Source organism: Lolium rigidum, chromosome 1 (genome assembly GCF_022539505.1).
Source record: "Lolium rigidum isolate FL_2022 chromosome 1, APGP_CSIRO_Lrig_0.1, whole genome shotgun sequence".
In the NCBI taxonomy this organism is placed as follows: Eukaryota; Viridiplantae; Streptophyta; class Magnoliopsida; order Poales; family Poaceae; genus Lolium; species Lolium rigidum.
In genome coordinates this window covers 332,678,255-332,699,736 of record NC_061508.1, presented here as the reverse complement: position 1 = coordinate 332,699,736, position 21,482 = coordinate 332,678,255, and the positions used below count along the sequence as shown (strand labels likewise).

The following is a 21,482-nucleotide window of genomic DNA, read 5'->3' as shown; positions in this document are numbered from 1 at the left end:
AAAGCCCAAGCGCACTGCGCCCACCTCCTTGGTGGCCTTGCCGGAGTCCGGCAATACGGTCCACTTCTCGGTGGCGGGGTTGCACACGACATAACAGAACTGGTCACCCTCGGAGGAGATGTCGTACCAGCGGCAGAGGAGGAGGCCGTTGCAGCAATCCAGTATATCGACACGCCGGTGGCTGGGCAGGAAGGTGCAAGAGGTATCGACCGGAGGGCAGCGTCTCCCTGGGAAACTAGTGAAGTGGATGGGTGCTTCCAGCCGCCACTCGTCGGCGTAGGTGCTGCTGTGGAGGAAGCCGGCCAGGGCTTGGGGGAGCTTCTTGCGGTGGTCCGGGTGGTCGATGAGGCTCAGCCAGTTGTTGGAGACGCACTTGAAGCGGCAGAGCGATCTGGCCGGGACGCGCGAGAGGATCTCTACGAGGAGGTCGTCGGTGAGTCCCTCCACCGCCGTGCCGCCGGGAGGAGTGGAGGAGGACCTGCACAAACAGAGACGGTGGAGAGGTGAGGGGATCTGAGAGGAAGGTCGCCATGATTCCGTTGTTGCTGCTCCGCGCACCTGACTCGAGTTGAGATACGGCCTTCCTCCCACGGGGGAGAGCGATCCGCGGGGATGGACATGGCGGCGGACGGCGGAAGAAAGCGGCGGACGGCGCCGGCGAGCGCCTGGGAGGTGACGGGAGTGTCTTTTTTTTGCAGGGCAAGAGTGTCTTTTCTTTTTTCTAGGTTAGAGATTAGAGAGGATGGGCCGCCAATTAGATGGTATACTGGGCTGAACCTAGTCACAAACTCACATCTTAGAAAAAAGAAGATATTCCCGAGACCATGCCCTCCTCCCGTCAAATTCCCAATCGCTGAATCAAAAATCAGATCGCTGGAGCATGGAGCGCCCTTTTCACCGCAACGACTCAGCTAGCAGGGCAATCAGGCTTCCGTGGCGTGGGCGAGCCTGGCGTCACGCACGAACCACTCTCCCGCAGGCCCTCGCTGCATCCAGGCGCGCATCGTTCGGGGCGAGCGAATTCGGCTCTCGCGCCGTGCTTTGCTTTCTCTCGCGCAGCTTCTTTCTGACGCGTCACAGTGCCCTCGCTGCCTCCACGCGCGCACAGGCCGGGCTCTGCTCTCGTGACGCGGTCTCTCCCGCCCCGCCGCGCTGACCCATCGAATCGCGACTTCCTAATCACGCTCACGCCATGGATTGACAAAAGTACAAGAAACTCACGGATAGAGAAGGGAGTACGTGCCTGCAGGTGGGTTAATTCTCCGCGCAGCCAGCATGACGGACGGCGATCGGATCGACAAAGCACGTACAGGACGCGGCGAGATGGAGCCGGCGGCAGAGTAAGGCTCCTCTCCTCGACGAGTAAAGAGTCAAAGTCTAAGTCATAGTCACACGCGCTAACCGCACGCGGACTACCGCGATACCCTTGTACTTATAGACGCAAGCTGAGGCTGTGTGTTTGGAGTTTCAAATTTCCAGAGAGGGAGGGAGGAGTACGTGGAGCGGCGGGAAAAGATGTCGGCTCGGCCGAAATTTCACTATGGAGTACTCTCTTTCGATGCCTCTTGCCATGCCTAGATGAACTGTTGAGATTACCCTGTGCCTCAGATCGATGACGTGCACACGTAGATGGACCAATCAACTACTGATTATTTACTTCTCACGAAATAACTTCTCCGTTCCTTTCCGTCGGTAATCACGCCCAACATCAATGGAGACATGCGGTACATTGATCCAATGTTAGCAGAAGCCCATGAGCCGAAGATAATTAATTCTGCTTCCTATAATCATGGCTAGGAAATCCACTCTATTTGGCATGGTTGTGCGTGTGTTGCCAGCTAGTAGTAGAAGATCGATAACCCTCAAAAAAAAAAAAATAGTAGTAGAAGATCGATTAATGTACAAAGTAGTAGTAATGCACTACGTGGTATGTAAAGGAATAGCTCCTTTGAGGATTAGGCTGGCCATAGTGGGTAGTATCATATAGTGGTATTATGTATATGATACTTTTGTATGATACTAGATCCATAATGCATAGTATCATAGACTAGTATCATAGTTTTGCTATATTAATTGATTTGTAGAATCCCAATACAAATATGTGTACAAGATTTATTTGATACTAACTTTTCTCGTGATGTGCGCTATGATAGAGTATCTACCTATGATACTCTAATCTTCTCTTTCATCCATAATTACCTGCCACATCAGCATTTTTGGTGGGCCTAGGATGCATGATACTAGCTATGATACTAAGCACTATGGCTAGCCTTATTAACAAGTACTACCTCCGATTCAAGGAATAAGGCGTCATCGTTTTACGTGTTTTTTGTTTGACTAAATATTACTTTAAATATATAAAGATTGTTTGTATGAAATTAACTTTATTAGAAAGTGCTTTTCAATACGAATCCAACGATACTACTTACATATAATATTACTAAGATTTTGTTGCTCAATTTTTATGGTCAAAGTTCGTCTTGGAATACGCGTGCGTCTTATTCCTTGGGACGGAGGTAGTAGTATTCAGCAGCTGATCTTCCATAATATAATATAAATTCGCCAAGGCTAGGAATTAATTCCAAATATTATACTTCCTCCAGATCTAAATATTTGTTGTGGGATCAATCAATCTAGACAAGTTTACCCTATATTTTTACTAAGGTTGCGACAATTCTTTTGAGCCTAAGAGAGATAGGCAGACCCGTTTCTTCCTTGGGTAATCTTAATCCTGTTTCGTATTCCAAGGAAACTGCCCAAATGCAGAAATGGATAGCAGGAGAAGCTGATGGTAGCATAATGGGATGAGAAGCAAACATGCAACAAGGAGCACGGATTATCTCATCGCTTACATGGGAAAAGAAGGTGTTGTTGATTTTGGATGGCAAGTTGAGATGGAACAATATCTCATAGTACTACAATCATTACTTGATCCTATGGATCCTGTAAGGCACACCATGATGGCCTAGCTCCACATTGGTTTCAAATTTCCAGCTGAACATAGTGTGCCTGCACACACACCATGGATAACTAGGTGTAGTTGTAGATGTTTATCTAGATTACTTTTCTACTCTCGCATGCAAAACTGTGTAGCTAGTTAAGCAATAAAATTTCAAATTTTTGCCATGACCTGTACTATCATTGTGCATTCCGATAACAACATCAAATAATAACGTGCATCACTGTCAAACATCACGAAAGCAAGGCTAACAGCAAACACACATATGTAGACAGCCCAGATTCTCAAGTAACAAATGGCAACAAAAACGTGCAGCATGCAGCTACACATCACCGGCAAAACAGAGCTAACAAACTGTGAAACAAATAAAAACAACACTGATTCTAGGCCAAACAAATGGCGACCCATTGCAGCATTTCACCTTCAAATCACTAGTACCTAACCAACCCACATACTTCAACATCAGTGAAAGCATTGAACAAACAAAGCATGTTGGATCAGGCGGCCATAGCTCACTCCTTCCTCCTGTTCTCCCCTTCATGACCGAGCATCATGCTAATCTCTTACCCGCGTACCACTCCAGCGTCATGACCAACTAGCACTGGTTGGTTGGACAAAGCTCGGCCATCCATCACCTGCATGACAACAAACTACAAGAAACTGTTACACAAATGAGATTTACTAGGCTAGGCCAGACATCAAAATGTAGGGGCGCAAAAGAATATTCGACATGAGATAAACGTACTGTCAAGTAAGAATAGGGACATATAGTAGTTTCCACAAACAGAAAGTGCAACGCTGTACTTATCTACGTTTTCATGTTCCTACAGTAGTTGTTATTATGTATGTACCCCTCTAGAGAGGTACAAATAAACTCTAAGAGCTATTTTTTAAAGACATTGTTATAGCCAAAGAAAAGGAATAGCTAAGTTTCACATGTTCCTAATCCAACAATGAATAATATCAAGCAACATTGATAGTCCAAAGTTCACATCTAGCACATAATCTTGTCAAACTACAAAGTACCATAGGCATAGTATGATCTAGAAAAGCATGTAGTAGGGGCTTAGGATTGTCTAATTACTACCTAGTTCCCATTATGATCTCAATAGACCCAAATGGATGAATCTTAACTTTCTCCGCTGATTACTTGTTTTATCTAATAACTGTTTCCGTCCATCGTTCCGAATCTCACTTTGGTTGTTTGCAATGGTAACTAAATGTGCGGCTTTCCTTCGAAGTGCTACTTCCAAAAAGGTGAATTATACTTATTAACAGAGGATTTTTTGCACAAGATAAATTGTTTCCATCAGCAAGAGAACTAAAGGTTTTTACCAACGAAAACTATGCATTATCGTATTATACACACTTTTTCATATTATCTGTACCATTGGGGAGCAGTCTCAGCTAGTGTGGATATAAATCGCAGTCCAACAACTAGAGAGCTACCTCAAATGTGGAAAACTTGGTGATGTTTTCTTCACTGTGTACACATTAACAGGGAAAATGAAACAGATTTTTGCAATAATACAAGCAATAGAATGGATATTATTGGCCAATTCCGGTGAGCAAACTGTTATGGAAAAGAACTGACGTAACAAAACAAAAGAAAAATAACTAACCCCAAATTACAGACGATCCCTTCTCCCAGCTGGCGGCATTGCTCCCTTCTCCCAGCTCCAGCCGCTCTACGTTGCCAACAGGTAGACATTCCCTGCCACCACAAGAACAATGATGATTAATACTTAGTTCCAAGCAGTTTCTAGGAAAACCAATTGAAGTCCATCATATGGCCAAAATAAAGGTATTGTAATCGACCAATTTCTCTGGCAACTGCAAACATATATATGGTCAAGATACTCTTAGTGACTGCAGACTGGATGCTTATGATGGCAATTAAATCTCCAATCATCCAGGACTAGTCCAAAACACAGATTTGTATTCTTAATAGTACTAGATTCCCTCAACAAGCACACATCCAGAATTAAGCAACTGCAGCTACGCAAATTTATAAAGGCACATTCTGGTTACTCAAACATATATGTGCATTCTACTCCCTACATCATTAGTCTAAAGCACAAATCTATAAGATCACAAGATATCCTCAACGCAACACCCCAATTTACCAAAAGAGAAAGAAAGCTCAAACATCAGGGTACCAAAACCAAACACTCAGCTGCAAGTTGAAAAATGGCATGCAGTTGGAGGCACACATGTTGTACGAACTATGAACTTGCACATTTAAGTTAACTACTCAACTCCAATGTTTTCAGTCATCTTTACTTGTAACACACACAGTAGACAATACCAAACCAAAGGTTGATAATACACTGACAACGAACAGGGAAAAATAAGATGATAGATGCGGTCAGAGCAACCACGTGTAAGAGAGGAAACGCCCGTCTGCAGACAATGCACATGCAGATTAGGAGTGACAGAATAATCTCAGCCTAAATCACTCAGCTGCAACAACTTGCTGCTCCAATCGATGACGCGACTTGGCGGAGGCAGAGCTGCTGCAGACGGCATTCATCCCAGCCCTTCCCCTAACCTGACCCCGGACCGGCGGCACAAGTGCTGGAAGGCCAAACAGCAGAAGCCACATCTACTACCACTGGGCAATAAGGAAAACCATCTACTACCTTCAGAATCGGTTCAAGTAACAACTCAAATGTAACATGAAACTCAATATAGATTGTGATAAACATTTTTGAATGATTTTATATGCGGCGGGGAAGATTGCAACCACAGAGTTACAGCAGCAACAGAATTCACAAAACCTACCTAATCATCATGGAAGTATCCATAAATTAAGTCGCATTCATTTGCAAATTTTTAAGTTCATATAACTATGCTTGGTGATTGCACTTTTTCTTTTATCATGAAACGATGATTACTGATCAGTTAACAATCATCACATGTCTCATAATGTAGCTTACATCCTATGTTAGGGATTATAAGGCATGAGCGCTTTTTTAAAATTGTTAGAGATTACAAGGCCTTTCTAATTTCTTGTCATCTATCTCAATGCACGTTTTCTTTTTTCTCTCTCTTCTCTAATGTATGTGAAACAATTGGCACATGTAGTAATTAAGAAGGGGGGTCTACGAAATTTCTTGGTCCTTGCAAATTAGCCCTAGGAATACAGTTCAACACAGATCCCCTAAATAATGTTTTAATGATATAATTAAACATGAAGTCACATCGACCTAACCCTAAGAAAAGATAATCAAGTTTTTATGCATCCCCCAATATGAGACCGAAATCATCAGCAAAATCTTAGAACCCCAAGCTTCTCCAGATTTTACCCAAAACAAGAGTTCAGCAAACATCAACTTCCTAGTAGACGTAACACATGTATCTCCTAGATATATATGAAACCTGAAAAGAAAATGAAAAAAAAAACACTAGAGGAAATACATATGATGTGCTAGTCACATAAATAAAAAACATTGAGTTGACAGGAACACTAATGGTCCATCTTTGCCTCTTTAGAATGTTTCAGGAAATAAAAGGTGATTTATCGGCTGTAATAACATGTATGTTTCTATCCATGTTAATATCAAAGAAGATTATTAAATCATGATAACTTCTTAAGAAATATCAAACTTCATTTTGAAACTTGATCTGTTGGGGGATAATATTTCAGGAAAGGAAATACAATGGTCATCATCATTCTCTTATCAAGCGAGTCATCAACTCATCCTGATGAATAAAGCCATGCATCATTTGGCTCCGACCATGACAATCATGCCAGCTAGTTTAGAAAACACTAATACAACTTAATCAACGGTCCAAGCTAGGACACCAACTGGTGCTATTTAGCAGCCTGTCAAGTTTAAAAAATTGGGAGAACTGGAAGAACAATTCAGGAGAAAATCATGCTTTAACAAGAGTTATCGCTCTATAGTAGGTATTGACAGGCATGTACTACCTTTGTTCATCCCTAATGGTTCATCATGGAAATCCTCTGTCCAGGGATCTTCCTTGGGCCAAACGTAGACAGTGGTTGATGATGAGAACACTAGCTGCAGGTCAGGTTGCAAGCGGGGCGGGATATCCCGCCACGCCGCCGGGCCGCCCCGCAAAAAAGCCCACGCGGCGCCGCTAAACAGCCCGCAAACCTACTCGCGAGACAAAGCGGTCATCCCGCCTGGCCCGCTAGAAAACCGCAAAGCTGCATAACCCGCAAGACCCCTCGTCCAGACGCGAACGCTCCCTAGTCCTCACCCTCGTTGACCAAGAAAGATTGGACGATGCCCCGACCTCCGTCGATGCCCCGACCTCCTCTTCCCACCGCCCTCCCTCCGCAGGCTCTCTCTCGCAATTCCTGATGGAGAGGTTGACGGCGGCGCGGCCGCCATCTCCACATCGGGACCTACATCAGCGCCGCCGCTCGCAGTTCCTCCATCCAGATCGGCGCCCCAGCTCACAGTTCCTCAATTGACATCGGCGCCCCCGCTCGCAGTTCTTGATGGAGTGGCCGACGGCGGCGCCGCCGTCATCTCCACATCTGGACCTACAAAGGATCTCTGCAATCGGGACATACAAAGGATCTCCAAGAACAAAGGATCTCTGCCATCTTCAGAAATCACTGCAGCTGCAAATCAAGGTATGTGACCCACGGATCTCCAAGGATCAGCTAGACTCCTGTAGTCCTGTATGTCATTTGATACTAGACGTATTTCTGCTGCTTTGCGTTTTCATTCCAGGCAGCTAGCTACTTGCGAAGTTGGGATCGATCGGCTAGCTAGCTATAGCAGTCTACGCGGACTAATGCGGGATGACGCGGGATTAAGGAGTGTCCCGCGCTACTTATAGCGGTTTGTTGCGGCAAGGTGCGAACGACCCGCAATCCTAACACAATCCCGCGTCGCTCTGTAGCAGTTAACCGCAACCCGCCCCGCTTGCAACCTGAGCTGCAGGGATCAAATGAGAAGAGTTTAATATCCTGACAAGATAATGATACAAAAAAATTCGTGTCAAAAATACATAAACTTGCAAACAACCTTTATTGTAAAGAGAGATAAGTGAGAAGAATACTATATGCTTTGGCAACAGGATGATACGCTAACAAAGGAAGTAAAGACAACAGTCCAAAGTTGTGAAAAACAAAGACACATAATTGGTCTCGATATGATCAAGCCAAAAGCTACAAACAGATCAAGATTTGCTAAGAAGCTCGTGCCCAGCTCTCACAGTAAATGGTTGTACAAATCGTTCGACTTTCACGGAAACTGTTGCGGGTTTCTGAGATGGTGGTAATGCAAGACAAAAACAAAGAAAACCAACTTGGTAATTAAAGGAGCAAGTAAAAATTAAGGACTCACCAATCCGCTCGTTTGGAGAATCTCCACTTTCTGTTGAATCAGAGCTGCCAAAAGAACGGCTTCATGTAGTCAGAAAAATATCCTTACAATCATCAGAACCGTTTTGACTCAATATGTGTCTTTCCGGGACTTTGCCACTGTCTGCATCCCATCGATGATGACTTTTAATTGGCTCAGTGTTTGCAACATGTTCTTCAGCTGTGAGATCAACACGGAGTTAACAAAAACTCAGAGACGCTATAAAATGCAGAATGAACAATCAATCTTAGGTTCATTACTTCACTAGCATTTTCAGATATTTGGTATCCAAATATTAGTAACACATTGACCAAGGATCTATTAAGTAGCAGAAGACTAACACACCTTGCGAGCAATACAACTTTACGAGAATATCTAACATCAAAGGTTTATGTTCAAATTTAGTAGTTAACAATAATACAAGAGAGTACAGAGCACATGTGCCTGCCCCAGCTAAACTAAATTGCACACTCTCAGGTGCAACAGGATTATTTTTTATATAAAACAAGACATGCTAACACAAATAAGTTTTAACAAAGAAGATATTTTTCCATGCCTCCTCCTCCGGAGGCTCAACAAAGAAGAGATTTTTTTCAATCATATCGGGGGCAGAAGATTAAATCATAGTTGCCTCATAGCATATAATTAACCTTTCTCCACAGCTATGGTTACAACACAATAATGAAAAAAGTGAAGAATAAGTACATGCCTCATAACAAAACTTTCCTATATGAATCAACGCTTGGCTGAAAAATGATCCAAACAGATGGCGAGCTTCATAATATAATTCTTGAAAGTATACATCAACATAACAATCTCGTTCCAAGTTAATGGAACATCACTACAAAGTGAATTCCAGAATTATCTTGTGTTAAAGACGTCAAAATATTTACAAAGCAAGAAAATACTATATGAATCAACGCTTGGCTGAAAAATAAGTACATGCCTCATAACAAAACTTTCCTATATGAATCAACGCTTGGCTGAAAAAATGATCCAAACAGATGGCGAGCTTCATAATATAATTCTTGAAAGTATACATCAACATAACAATCTCGTTCCAAGTTAATGGAACATCACTACAAAGTGAATTCCAGAATTATCTTGTGTTAGGTTAGGAAACATAAATTTACACATTGGATAAATTTACACATTGGATCAGACCTGGGAACTAGCATGATTTTCCAACGGGATACCTTCTTTGAGCTCTTCTCAGATGATGACAGTGACCAAGCTGCTCCCCACGGACATCGCACGACCCCTGCGGCGCACCACCAAGCCTTGCTAGACAATTGTGGCTCCCTGCATAATTTCAGTAAACTAAAATAAAAATGTAGAACAATGTGTGAGGCAAAATATAGGGTAGAAAAAAAAACAGAGCATGCATAATTAATCAAGCAACTTGTCCTGCCACACCTTCCCATCAGTATGCCATTCATGTACCACGGTTTGATGTTAGGACTGAGCCATTTATGTATGCGACCAAAGTAAGAATATAAAGGTTGACTACGAGCTGATCCCCAGCAGTTCTTCTTGAATTACAAATAGTACCTCAAAAGCTTGTAGCAATAACAACTAGATCGATGTGCGGGCATACAGAAGAATATAACAAGGCCGCTTTTGACTTGCTACAACATACTAGTAATTAACAAAGACATGACATGCAGAAACTGAATTCTTGTTAATGCTTCTGCTATATACCCATACCAGGCAAATCAAGAAATACAAGACTAACTCCAGGTTACAGCAAAACGAAGTTAAAAGCACCATTCTACATACCAAACTATGGTAAGCTATCCAGTCTCGAGTTGCAGCACACCCTCAATCAGCATTTAACATTCAGAATTATAAATTAAAAAGAAGTTTGTTTGTTCTTTTCGAGAAAAGAATTCAGAATGAGGAGCCTGCGGCAGCCGGTCAACATCTTCAGAACGCTATCCGACCGGACGTCCTACTTGCCGGCAACCAAACACAACAATCAGTCTGATTTTGAATTGGTGTGGGTGTGAGAGAGTGTGTTTCACTCAAGTTGTGCTTACGAAAAGAGAGAATAATGAATTTAAGCAAGACAGAGAGAGGGATATAACTTTTTCTGTTTCTTCTTGTATGAAGGCTGCAACCTGAGCATCTCGCTACAATATGTTGGTTCACTCTGCCATCACCATCCCATCAGTAGGGATGGCATTCATGTACCACAATATGTTGTTAATACCGAGTCATTTTTGTATGCAACCAAAGTAACAAAATAATGATTTAGAAATAGTACCTCAAAAGCTTGTAGAAATAGAAGCTAAATCGATGTGCAGGCATACGGTAGAATATAACAAGGTCGCTACAGCATAGTAATTACATAGATATGATGTGCAGAAACTGGATATGTTGTTAATGCTCTTGCTATATACCTCACCTGGCAAATCAAGAAATACAAGACTAACTCCACGTTACAGCAAAACAGAGTTAAAAGCACCGTTCTACAGACCAAACTGCAGTAAACTATCTAGTCTGGAGTTGCAGGCTAGAAGCACACCACAATCAGAATTCAACATTCAGCATTATAATTTAAAAATAAGTTTGTTTCTTCTCTTTGATAAAAGAATTTAGATTTAGGAGCCAGAGTCAGCTGGTCAACATCTTCATAACACCATCAGACCGGCCATCCTACTTGCCGGCAAGCAAACACAACAATCAATCTGATTTTTAACTAATGCGTGTGTTTGACACAAATTGTTATCATGAAGAGAGAGAATAATAAATTTAACCAAGAGGGAGAGACCGGTATACCTTTTCCCGTTTCTTCTAGGATTAAGGCTGTGACCTGAGTACCTCGCTACTGGCAAGCTGGTACACACGGATAAAGGAGGACGCCTGCTGCTCCGCATCCATGTTACCCTCTGGACCCTGCTAGAAATTGACGGCCACCTGGCCGCCTTGATGCATGCCATGCAGATTGTGCAGCAAACATGGACCTGCATATCCAAACAAGAGGCTTTGCTTTAGTGAAATGAATTTTCATCTACCAATACGTGCACACTTTCTCTACTGCCTATGCAAAAGGAAACATTTTTCGCAAGATTTCTTGTGCATTTCATAGACGGTTCAGAGTTTGTTCTAATAAATAATAGTTGAACTTTGTACTCCGTAGCACAACATTGTTAGCCGCAATATATACAAAGAGACCAGGAATACATGGATCAGCAACCAACATAATTTTAGTCCGGTCAATCATTTAGTATGTTAAAGAAGACATAGCCAGAGAATGTTACAAATGTTAGCATACTAATGTTTCATGATTTATTTATAGCAGAATGAACCAACTAGTGTGTTCAAAAGTTTCAGAAGCTTAAAAAATTAGAATAAGAAGCATAAAAAAAAGTTTCAGCTATTATTCCTCACTGGGATATTAGGAGGTCCTGCACGTGTGCATAGAACATGAACAACTAGAGCTGCAATTGTGCTCCCATGAAACAAAATAAAAAAATAAATAAGGATCTAAGTGTCCACCTAAATGTCAAGATGTAATCTTTTTAACAAAATAATCGATACAGGCAGTCCAACCAGTAGCAAAAATTCCGTTGAGAGATAACAACTTATCAATGTCCTAAATATTTATCAAGGAAGAAATGTAGAACAATATGTGAGGCAAAATATAAGATAAAAAATAGAGCATGCATAATTAATCAAGCAAGTTGTCCGGCAATCACCTTCCCATCAGTATGCATGCCATTCATGTACTAAGGTTTGATGTTAAGGCTGGGCCATTTATGTATGCAACCAAAGTAACAATATAAAGGTCGACTACGAGCTGATCCTCAATATTTCTTCTTGATTTACAAATAGTACTTCAGAAGCTTGTAGCAATAACAACTAATAGATGTGCAGGCATACAACAGAATATAACTAGGCCGCTTTGACTTGCTACAACACAGTAGTAATTAACATAGACATGACATGCAGAAATTGGATTGTTGTTAATGCTACTGCTATATATCCTTACCAGGCAAATTAAGAAATACAAGACTAACTCCAGGTTACAGCAAAACATAGTTAAAAGCACCATTATACATACCAAACTAGGGTAAACTATCCAGTATCGAGTTGCAGCACACCCTCAATCAGCATTCAACATTCAGAATTATAAATTAAAAAGAAGTTTGTTTGTTCTTTTCGAGAAAAGAATTCAGAATGAGGAGCCAACATCTGCCCGTCAACATCTTCAGAACGCCATCCCACCGGATGTCCTACTTGCCGGCAACCAAACACAACAATCAATCTGATTTTCAATTGGTGTGTGTGTTCCACTCAAATTGTGCTTACGGAAAGAGAGAAGAATGAATTTAAGCAAGACGGAGAGAGGGATATAACTTTTTCTGTTTCTTCTTGGATGAAGGCTGCGACCTGAGCACCTTGCTACCATCCTGCTGCTACACACGGACAAAGGAGGACTTCCGCTGCTCCGCATCGATGCTACCCACTGGACCATACTCAAAATTGCCAGCCACCTGGCCACCTTGATGCATCCCATGCAGATGGACCTTCATATACGAATGAGAGGCTTTGATTTAGTGAAATGGATTTCCATCTACCAATAAATGCACACTTTCTCTACTGCCCATGCAAAAGGAAACTTTTTTTTGCAAGAATATGATAGGAGGAGGAAAGAGAGCTCACAGGAGCAGCTTGCTGGGGAGGTGGCCGTCACCGTCGAGCATGAGCCCGAGAACGTGGCCGTCGGCAACATCAGCTCTGGGAGAAACAGGACCTTGACAGCAACAACGTTGGCGGCGGAGGAGGTACGGGACCAGCGGGCGTGCTGCTCTGAGAACTTGCACATTATCTCCACCGATTAGACCGACCCGTCCATTTTGCCCATGCTCAAAAAAGAATGCAGTAGAGTCAATACAAATATTCAGTTTAATGATTTCTTGTGCATTTCATAGACGGTTCAGAGTTTGGTATGCTAAATAGTAGTTGAACTTTGTATTCCATACCCCAACAGAGCTAGGCGCAATATATACAAAGAAACTGAGAATACATGGATCAACAACCAACATAATTTTAGTTCGGTCATTCATTTATCATGTTAAAGAAAACATAGCCAGAGAATGCCAATATTAGCATAACAAAGTTTGATGATTTATTTATAACAGAGGGAATCAACTAGTGTGTTCAAAAGTTTCAGCTATTATTCCTCATTTGGATATTAGAAGTTGCTGCAAAGTGAACAGCTAGAGCTGCAATTATGCTCACATGAAACAAAACAACAAATAAGTAAGGATCTGGCCGTACACCTGAATGTCAAGATCAGTACCGAAAATTCCATTGAGAGATAACTACTTAACAAGATCTTAAATATTTTCTATAAGATCAAATGCACAGCAGCAGATCCTAAATCTACAGGAAGCATGGCTAGTAACCAATCTTTGCTACAGTCTACAGGAGGCATGGCTAGTAGACGGATAACAAGGTCAATATTTCCTCAAATTATAGGCTATAGCTGGCACTAACCAATCTGAACTCCAAATATGTAAAACCGGTGGATAAAACAAGTAGTAGTTACATAAGTGGGTAATACAAAAACTAAGAGGCAAACAAGGTCGTTAGAAACACATATTCAAATGCCAGTGACAACTAAAACAACAAATGCCACTTGATTGACCTGCAGTACATGTCTTGATTCATACATTAGATTATTTTTATATTTTCAATCATGTTCCTCTTGCATCCAAAAGAGTTGGTGTGAGCCATAAATGATTATGTCAAAATAGAGATGGATTTTTTGAAATCCTAAAATTTCAAACACATGAAGTACCTCTCGCCATTCAACTAGAAAGTGCACTTATATACTGTAGGAAGAAGACTTTCAATAATAGGAAAGGTACACCTATAGATCCAACAAGTTGCACAATACTGATGAAAAGGGGTAGGTACGTCTTGTTTTCAAAGATAACATCTCTTTCTCAAAAGATAATTCAAGGGAAGAATGGTGCGGCAAGATTAGACCTCAAATACTTCACTGATGTAAGAAAGTAAATTACAAGATACATGAGTGGCAAATTGTTCTAGAATAAGAAAACATATTCCAACCTAAAAATTTAATAATCAATTGACCATATGCTCAAGTATATTGGGATGAACACCAACTAAACAGATGTAAAAACTAAAACCTACAAATCAAAATGCACTGAACCCAGAAAAATGATGACCTGTGCAACATACAAGGAGGTGTAGAAAATGCCGTCAAAGCTGATTGGACAAGACTACAACATGAAGGGAAACATAAAATAGAAAAACAGAGCACTGCTCTAAATCCATCCATATATACATGTCAGCCTTGTAACCGAAGAAGATTTGATGCCACCCCGTACTTTTCCATGAGACAAAGCAATATCTGTTTGATCAAATTAAAGAAAACCGATACAAGCACAAATCCATATCTTATGATCTAAGATGTTTCGTGGAAAATATGCAAGTATGGACCTGCCTATGCGCACATCACATTATACCTACTGAAAGGGATTTCCATCTATTGCATAGGTGCACACCCAAGCTACTGCCTACACAATCAACCGAACAGGAAAATCCATTTTTAGCAAGAAGAACAGATGTGGGAGGGGAAGATGAAGCTCACCATTAGTAGCTTGTTGGGGAGGTGAACGGCAGCAGCTTGTCAGGGACGTCACCGATGGGCAGGTGTTCTGGGATGGCCGGAAGTCACCGTCTTTTTCTCCATGGTTTCAGCACTGCAGGCTATGCATAACCTGGAAGCAAAGAATGCAAATAGTGAGCACATCTATTTCATATACATCTACTACTGTCTATGCACATGAGAAGTTATGAATGATTGAAATGGATTTCCATCTTCCGTACAAGCTTTCTCTACTCCCTACACCAGCTTGATTTGCTGGAACGTTTAGCTGAAGGCCATTACTCATGCTTGCTAGACTGAGCAATGTATGGTAGTTCAAAAACCATATATATTATTAACCAACTTTGAGTAGCCAAGCAATCTGAATGTTCTATCAACAGAAGTAGCTAGCAGCCCTATTGATCCAACAAGTTTCACAATATTGATAAAAAGGGGTAGGTAGTTCTTGTTTTCAAAGATAACATTTTTTTCTCCAAAGATAATCCTAGGTAACAATTGTGGAACAAGATTATACCTCAAATGCTCCACTGATGTAAGAAAGTAAATAATGAGATGAGTGGCAAATTGTTCCAGAATAAGACAATATATTCCAACCCAAAATTTTAATAGCCAGATGACCATATGCTTAAGACTATTGGGAGGAACACTGGAACACCAACTGAACAGATGACAAAACTTAAAGCTACACAACAAAATATACTGAACCCAGAAAAATGATGTGAACTGTGCAGCAGACACTGAGGCGTAAAAGATGCCCTCGAAGCAGATTGGACAAGACTGCAACACAAAGAGAAACGTAAAAGAAAAACCAAGCATTGCTCTAAATCCGTCCATACATGTCAGACTTATAATTGAAGATGATTTCATCTAAAACCATGCATTCAGGCCACCCTGTACCTTTCCTTTGGACAAAGCAATATCCATTTGACCAAATTAAAACCGATACACATACAAATCCATATCTCATCTTACATGTTATAGACGCATAACACGAAAATATGCAAGTATAGACCTGCCTATGCACACATCACGTTTTGATTTACTGAGATAGATTTCCATCTACTGCATACCTGCACATTCAAACTAGTGCCTCCACAATCAACCGAACAGGGAAAAAAAACAATTCTTTTATCAAGAAGAATAGATGCAGGACAGGAAGATGGAGCTCACCGGCAGTAGGTTGTTCTGGAGGTGGAAGGCAACAGGTGGTCAGGTATGTCACCGGCAGCAAGTGCTCGGGGAGGTGGTCGCCGTCTTTTGCTGTAGAATTTAAACACCGAAGCCTATTTAGCAAGCAGCAAACAATCAAAATAGTGAGCACATTTATTTCATATACATCTACTACTGTCTATGCACATGAGAAGTTATGAATGATTGAAATGGATTTCCATCTTCCGTACAAGCTTTCTCTACTCCCTACACCAGCCTGATTTGCTGGAACGGTTAGCTGAAGGGCATTATTCATGCTTGCTAGACAGAGCAATTTATGGTAGTTCCAAAAACCTTTTTTTTTTAGAACCCGAAGGAGATATGCGTGTCATTGTATTAACCTCAGAAAACGGACCAAGATGTCCAAGCCACCGAGATTATAAGCACCAAGTGCCAACACTCACCAACGCCACTTTGGTTATTTGCCAACGACTAGGAAAAGGCCAAGGGGTTGCACTCAACCTCCCTCCGACCCACCCCTATCTCTAGCCACTACCCATGCACGCCATTCATCAAGGAGGGTACTCAACGTAGTAGCCACTGGAGTGAGCTTCCCCTCAAACACACAGCGCATTCCGTTCTAACCATAGGGACCTAAGGGCAAGCATGATCAGAGAGTTAGCCACACGCCGGTCCACCTTGTAAAACCATATATTATTAACCAACTTTGAGTAACCAAGCAATCTGAATGTTCCATCAACAGAAGTAGCTAGCAGCCACGTACAGAACTAGCTTCAGGTTGCTTGTGTAATTAACCAATCGATTGAACTTTTTGATTTACTGAAGAAAGGGATTTCGATCTACGGTATATGTGCATGCTCAATTTAATGGCTGCACAATCAACCCAACAAGAAAAAAAATTAATGGATGCAGGAGGGGAAGAGGTAGCTCACCTAGCAGTAGCTTGTTGAGATGACGCGGCAGCGACAGGTCAGAGCGGTGGCCGGCGGCAGGAGGTCGGAGATCGGAGACGTCGCCGCCGGCAGTATGTCGGGGAGGTGGCCGGGAGGAACTCCCCATGGACGGCCGGCAATAAAAAAATAGGAGAGGCGACTGGCAGGCCCCGCTGCTACCGCCGGCCACGGCCAGCGCGCGTCTAGCTACACCGTCATGTCGCCACGCTCGTTACCAATGCAGGATGGGTAGCAGGGCGGCGTCCCTCCCGGCGTGCGGGCGGGGAGGTCCGTTCTCCGGGGCGGCGGGGCTGCATTGGGAGTTGAGTAGGCGGAATTGAGCGCCTGGGCTAGGGTTCGTCGGGGAGGATGCAGAAAGAAGGTTAGTCGGCGGAGAAGGAGGAGAGGCTCGGCAGCGGCAGCGGCAGCGTAGGGCCTCGCCGGAGCAGGCCGGAATCGAGCGGGCACGGTGGTGGCGTTGGTAGAGACGAGGGCACGGAGAATGGGAGAGGAATGTGGGGGAATTGTGGTTGATTTCCAACTTGTGCGGGACGGAGGCGAAAAGACTACTGCACAATTACTTGGGAGTATTTACATTTACTAGTACATCAAAAACAAATTACTTGGGAGTATTGGAAAATGGAAAGGAAATAAATGGTCAGTAATTATTATGGCGATTATTTTGGACCAGTGCATGACCGAGTACTACATTTTCGGTGGACATAATCCGACTTTTGGTATTGCCTAATTAATCGTCACAGTGAATGTGAGGAAATGAGATACGGAATTGTGTATTACTCCTACTACTACAGTTTCAGTTCCGTCACCACAAAGATTTTCTCACACTAATCTTGGTATGGTTGTGTCCTTGGTGGAATTTTCCCCGATCGGTTGATACGTGTCACGGTCAAAAGTTATGCTATACAAGTAGTAACTCGTTGCACTAGAGCAATAATTAATAACCCATTGAAAAAAAAATTGCAAAATTAATTAAAATCGCCACATACTAATCGGCCATGCTATTGAAGCAGTAAACATGCATGACGAGACTATGAATCAAGCTTGTAACAACACGAGCCAAGCTAGGGCGAGTCGAGTCGTGTCGGTTGAGCAGTTAAGGGAAATTCTAGCCCTATCACCCAAATTGGAAAAAAATGTCCATTTAGATCTATATCGTGGACACGCGAACAACCACAGACAAGTCGTATTAGCACATTTCTCCCTAACATGGGCGGCCCAAATTATATTGTCCTCTCTTTTTTCTCAGTTACCAAGTACTAGTACTAGTTCGCCGCCGCCATGCCGCATGATACCCGACGCCGCCCCTACCTCGCTAGCCCCGACCTCTATTGCGTTGCGGGTGTGGCTATGTCATCACCAGTTGGAGAGGACCCATGCGGTGGCCGACGCGAAGTACATCGATGTGGTGGACGAGCCGGTCAGAGCGAAGTCCGTTGAGGCCGAGGTTGAGCTAGTCATTGCGGAGTTGGGAGAGGTCTAGGACGTGCGTGGTTGGCGGACCATCAACGGAGAGGCGTGCAGACGGGTGAGCTTCTCGATGCGCTCTACCAGAGACCGGGAAGGGAAGGGAGGAGAGGCAGCGATTGGCAATGGAGGAAAGGCGCGCCGTTCGGCTCCCGGAGGAGAAAAGGACTGAGGAAAGGCGGCGGCCATTATCGGTTGGAATGAGAAATAGTTGAGATAAAGGAGAGATGACCCTTTTCTTGGGTCACTTATTCGGGGCCACTATGGACACCCCAGCGGACATGGAAGGACATGCAAGGACACGAACATTCTCCACCTTATACGCGGAGACCCAATCTCGCCCCACATTTGATCCGACTTTGGGTCACATACGGATAGTGAGCGGACAACTTATTAAAAGGGGTGGTAGCGTTGGGCCGTTGGGGGCTAATTTTTGCCCATGTGTACCCAAACAGACTAGCTAATGGGTGGAGTTACCCTAACTTAACGAGTCTGATATAGTTAACAAGGCTAAGAAATTATCCTATTTTGGGTTAGTCGCGGTGGAGAAGGGCTCGGAAGCGGCAGCGCATGGCCTCGCTGGAGCTGGCCGGAATCGAGTGGGCACGGTGGCGGAGTTGGTAGAGGCCAGGAGGCGAGCGAGCTGGGAGATGGAGAGGAATGAGTTGATTTCCATCTTGGACGGGACGGAGATGAAAGGACTGTTGCACAAATACTTGGGAGTATTGGAAAATGGAAAGGAAATAAATGGTGAGTAATTATTATGGCTGTTAATTTGGACCAGTGCATGACCGAGTACTACTTTTTCGGTGGACATAGCCCAACTTTTCGCATTGGCTAATTAATCGGCACAATGAATGTGAGGAAATGAGATAAGGAATTGTGTAGTACTGCTAGTAGTACTCTACTAGAGTATTAGTTCTCAGTAACTCGTTGCATTAGAGCAATAATTAACAAACCATTGCAAAAAAAATTGGGAAATTAATTAAAATCGCCACATACAGTCATGCTATTGAAGCAGTAAACAAGTATGATGAGACTACGAATCAACTTTGTAACAACACGAGCCAAGGTAGGGCAAGCTGAGTCGTGTCGGTTGAGTAGCTAAGGGAAATTCCAGCCCTATCACCCAAATCGAAAAAAAAACGCATACATGTTTGTGTTCATTTAGGTGTGTACCGTAGACAGGCGGACAACCATAGACAAGTTGTATCAACCCATTTCTCCCCAACGTGGGCGGCCCAAATTATATTCCTTTTTTTCTCTATTACCAATTAGTACTAGTACTAGTTCGCTGCCGCCATGCCACATGATACCCGACGCCGCCCCTACCTCGCTAGCCCCGGCCTCTATTGTGTTGCGGGTGTGGCTATGTCATCACCGGTTGAAGAGGACCCACGCGGTGGCTGACGCGAAGGACATCGATGTGGTGGACGAGCCGGTCTGCGAAGTCCGTTGAGGCCGAGGTTGAGCCAGTCATTGCGGAGTTGGGCGAGGTCTAGGACACGCGTGGTTGGCGGACCATCAACGGAGAGGCGTGAGCTCCTCAGCAGCGTGCAGACGGGCGAGCTCCTCGATGCGCTCTACCGGAGACCCGGAAGGGGAGGGAGGAGAGGCAGCGACCGACGATGGAGGAAAGGCGCGCCGTTCGCCTCCCGGAGGAGAAAGGGATTGAGGAAAGGCGGCGGCCATTATTGGTTGGAAAGAGAAATAATTGAGAGAAGGGAGAGATGACCCTTTTCTTGGGTCACTTATTTGTGGGCCACTATGGACACCAGCGGACATGGAAGGACATGCAAGGACACGAACATTGTCCACCCTATCCGTGAAGACCCAATCTTGACCCACATTTGATCCGACTTTGGGTCACATATGGATAGTGAGCGGACAATTTATTAAAAGGGGTGGTAGCGTTGGGGTCTAACTTTTGTCCATGTATACCCAAACGGACTAATGGGTGGAGTTTCCCTAACTTAACGAGTCTAATATAGCTAACAAGGCTAACACTGCTAAGAACCTGTCCTATTTTGGGTTAGTCATGTTTCTATGATCTATTTTAACACGAACAGAGATTAAGGTCACATGGAACCAATATTTTTGATGAAAAGCTAATAGGTAGTCGTTATGGGGCCACAAAACAAAGTTTCTCTTGAAATCGCATGACAAGGGGTCCAAAACATTACCCTCTTGCATGGTATCCTAATATGGACATACGAGGGTTTTTCTTTCAAAGTGGCTATTGATTATCAAAGAGGTTTATCTTGTAGGAAGATAATACCTGTAGTGCAAATATCCCTCCACTGATTCAACTCTTATAAGTTTTTGAAAACTTTTAGTTTGGCCATGTTCATATGACCTGTTCTAACATAAAAAGAGAGTAAAGTCACATAAAATAACCAATTTTAACGAAAATGCTAAACATTGATGGGCTTACTTAAAGTGCGCCCATAAATTCGCGTGATAAGGGTCAGAAATCCTTTCACGTATGCGAAAAAATTCCAAGCGATGCTTGCTTCACAAAAAGGACTACCCCACGTGATGATTCTAGACTTATAGTGCAAATTTGGAAACCTTTTGATTTGGTCATGTTCATATGACCTATTCTAACATAAAAATGTAGTAAAATCACATGAGATCACCAATTCTAACAAAAATCTTGGGTACATATGTTATAGGGTCCATCGGGTGGGGGAGGCACATGAATTTAGGCGAGGGTCGGAAACCCTAGCACTTTTGGATGTTGTCATACTATAGATATATAAGAGTTTTTTAAATAGGAAAGGCCGAATAGACACATAAAATGATAAGTAATAACTAGAAATAATACTGCACCACAATGATATGACACGTGAAATGATAAGTGATAGTCGTCTCTTAGCAGTCATAAAATTAAGCAATGGCGTAGCGATCGAGCGGGTGGCCCTGGAGACAATGTATGAAGG

General features: G+C 43.0%; 2 long non-coding RNA genes across 3 annotated transcripts; both read right to left on the bottom strand.

The window, feature by feature from the left end:
- Positions 1–6,683: 6,683 nt before the first annotated feature.
- On the bottom strand, positions 6,684–9,588 carry LOC124699904. Its single transcript, XR_007001555.1, has 3 exons — positions 9,504–9,588; positions 8,290–8,487; positions 6,684–6,987 (listed from the first exon to the last, which is right to left on the bottom strand). It is a non-coding gene; the product is annotated as an uncharacterized LOC124699904 (long non-coding RNA).
- Positions 9,589–9,910: 322 nt separating this feature from the next.
- LOC124699912 lies at positions 9,911–13,010 on the bottom strand. Of its 2 annotated transcripts, XR_007001561.1 has the most exons (4): positions 12,976–13,010; positions 11,089–12,839; positions 10,574–10,714; positions 9,911–10,459 (listed from the first exon to the last, which is right to left on the bottom strand). It is a non-coding gene; the product is annotated as an uncharacterized LOC124699912 (long non-coding RNA). The 2 variants fall into 2 exon arrangements; XR_007001559.1 differs by having other exon boundaries at positions 10,574–12,839.
- Positions 13,011–21,482: the final 8,472 nt, after the last annotated feature.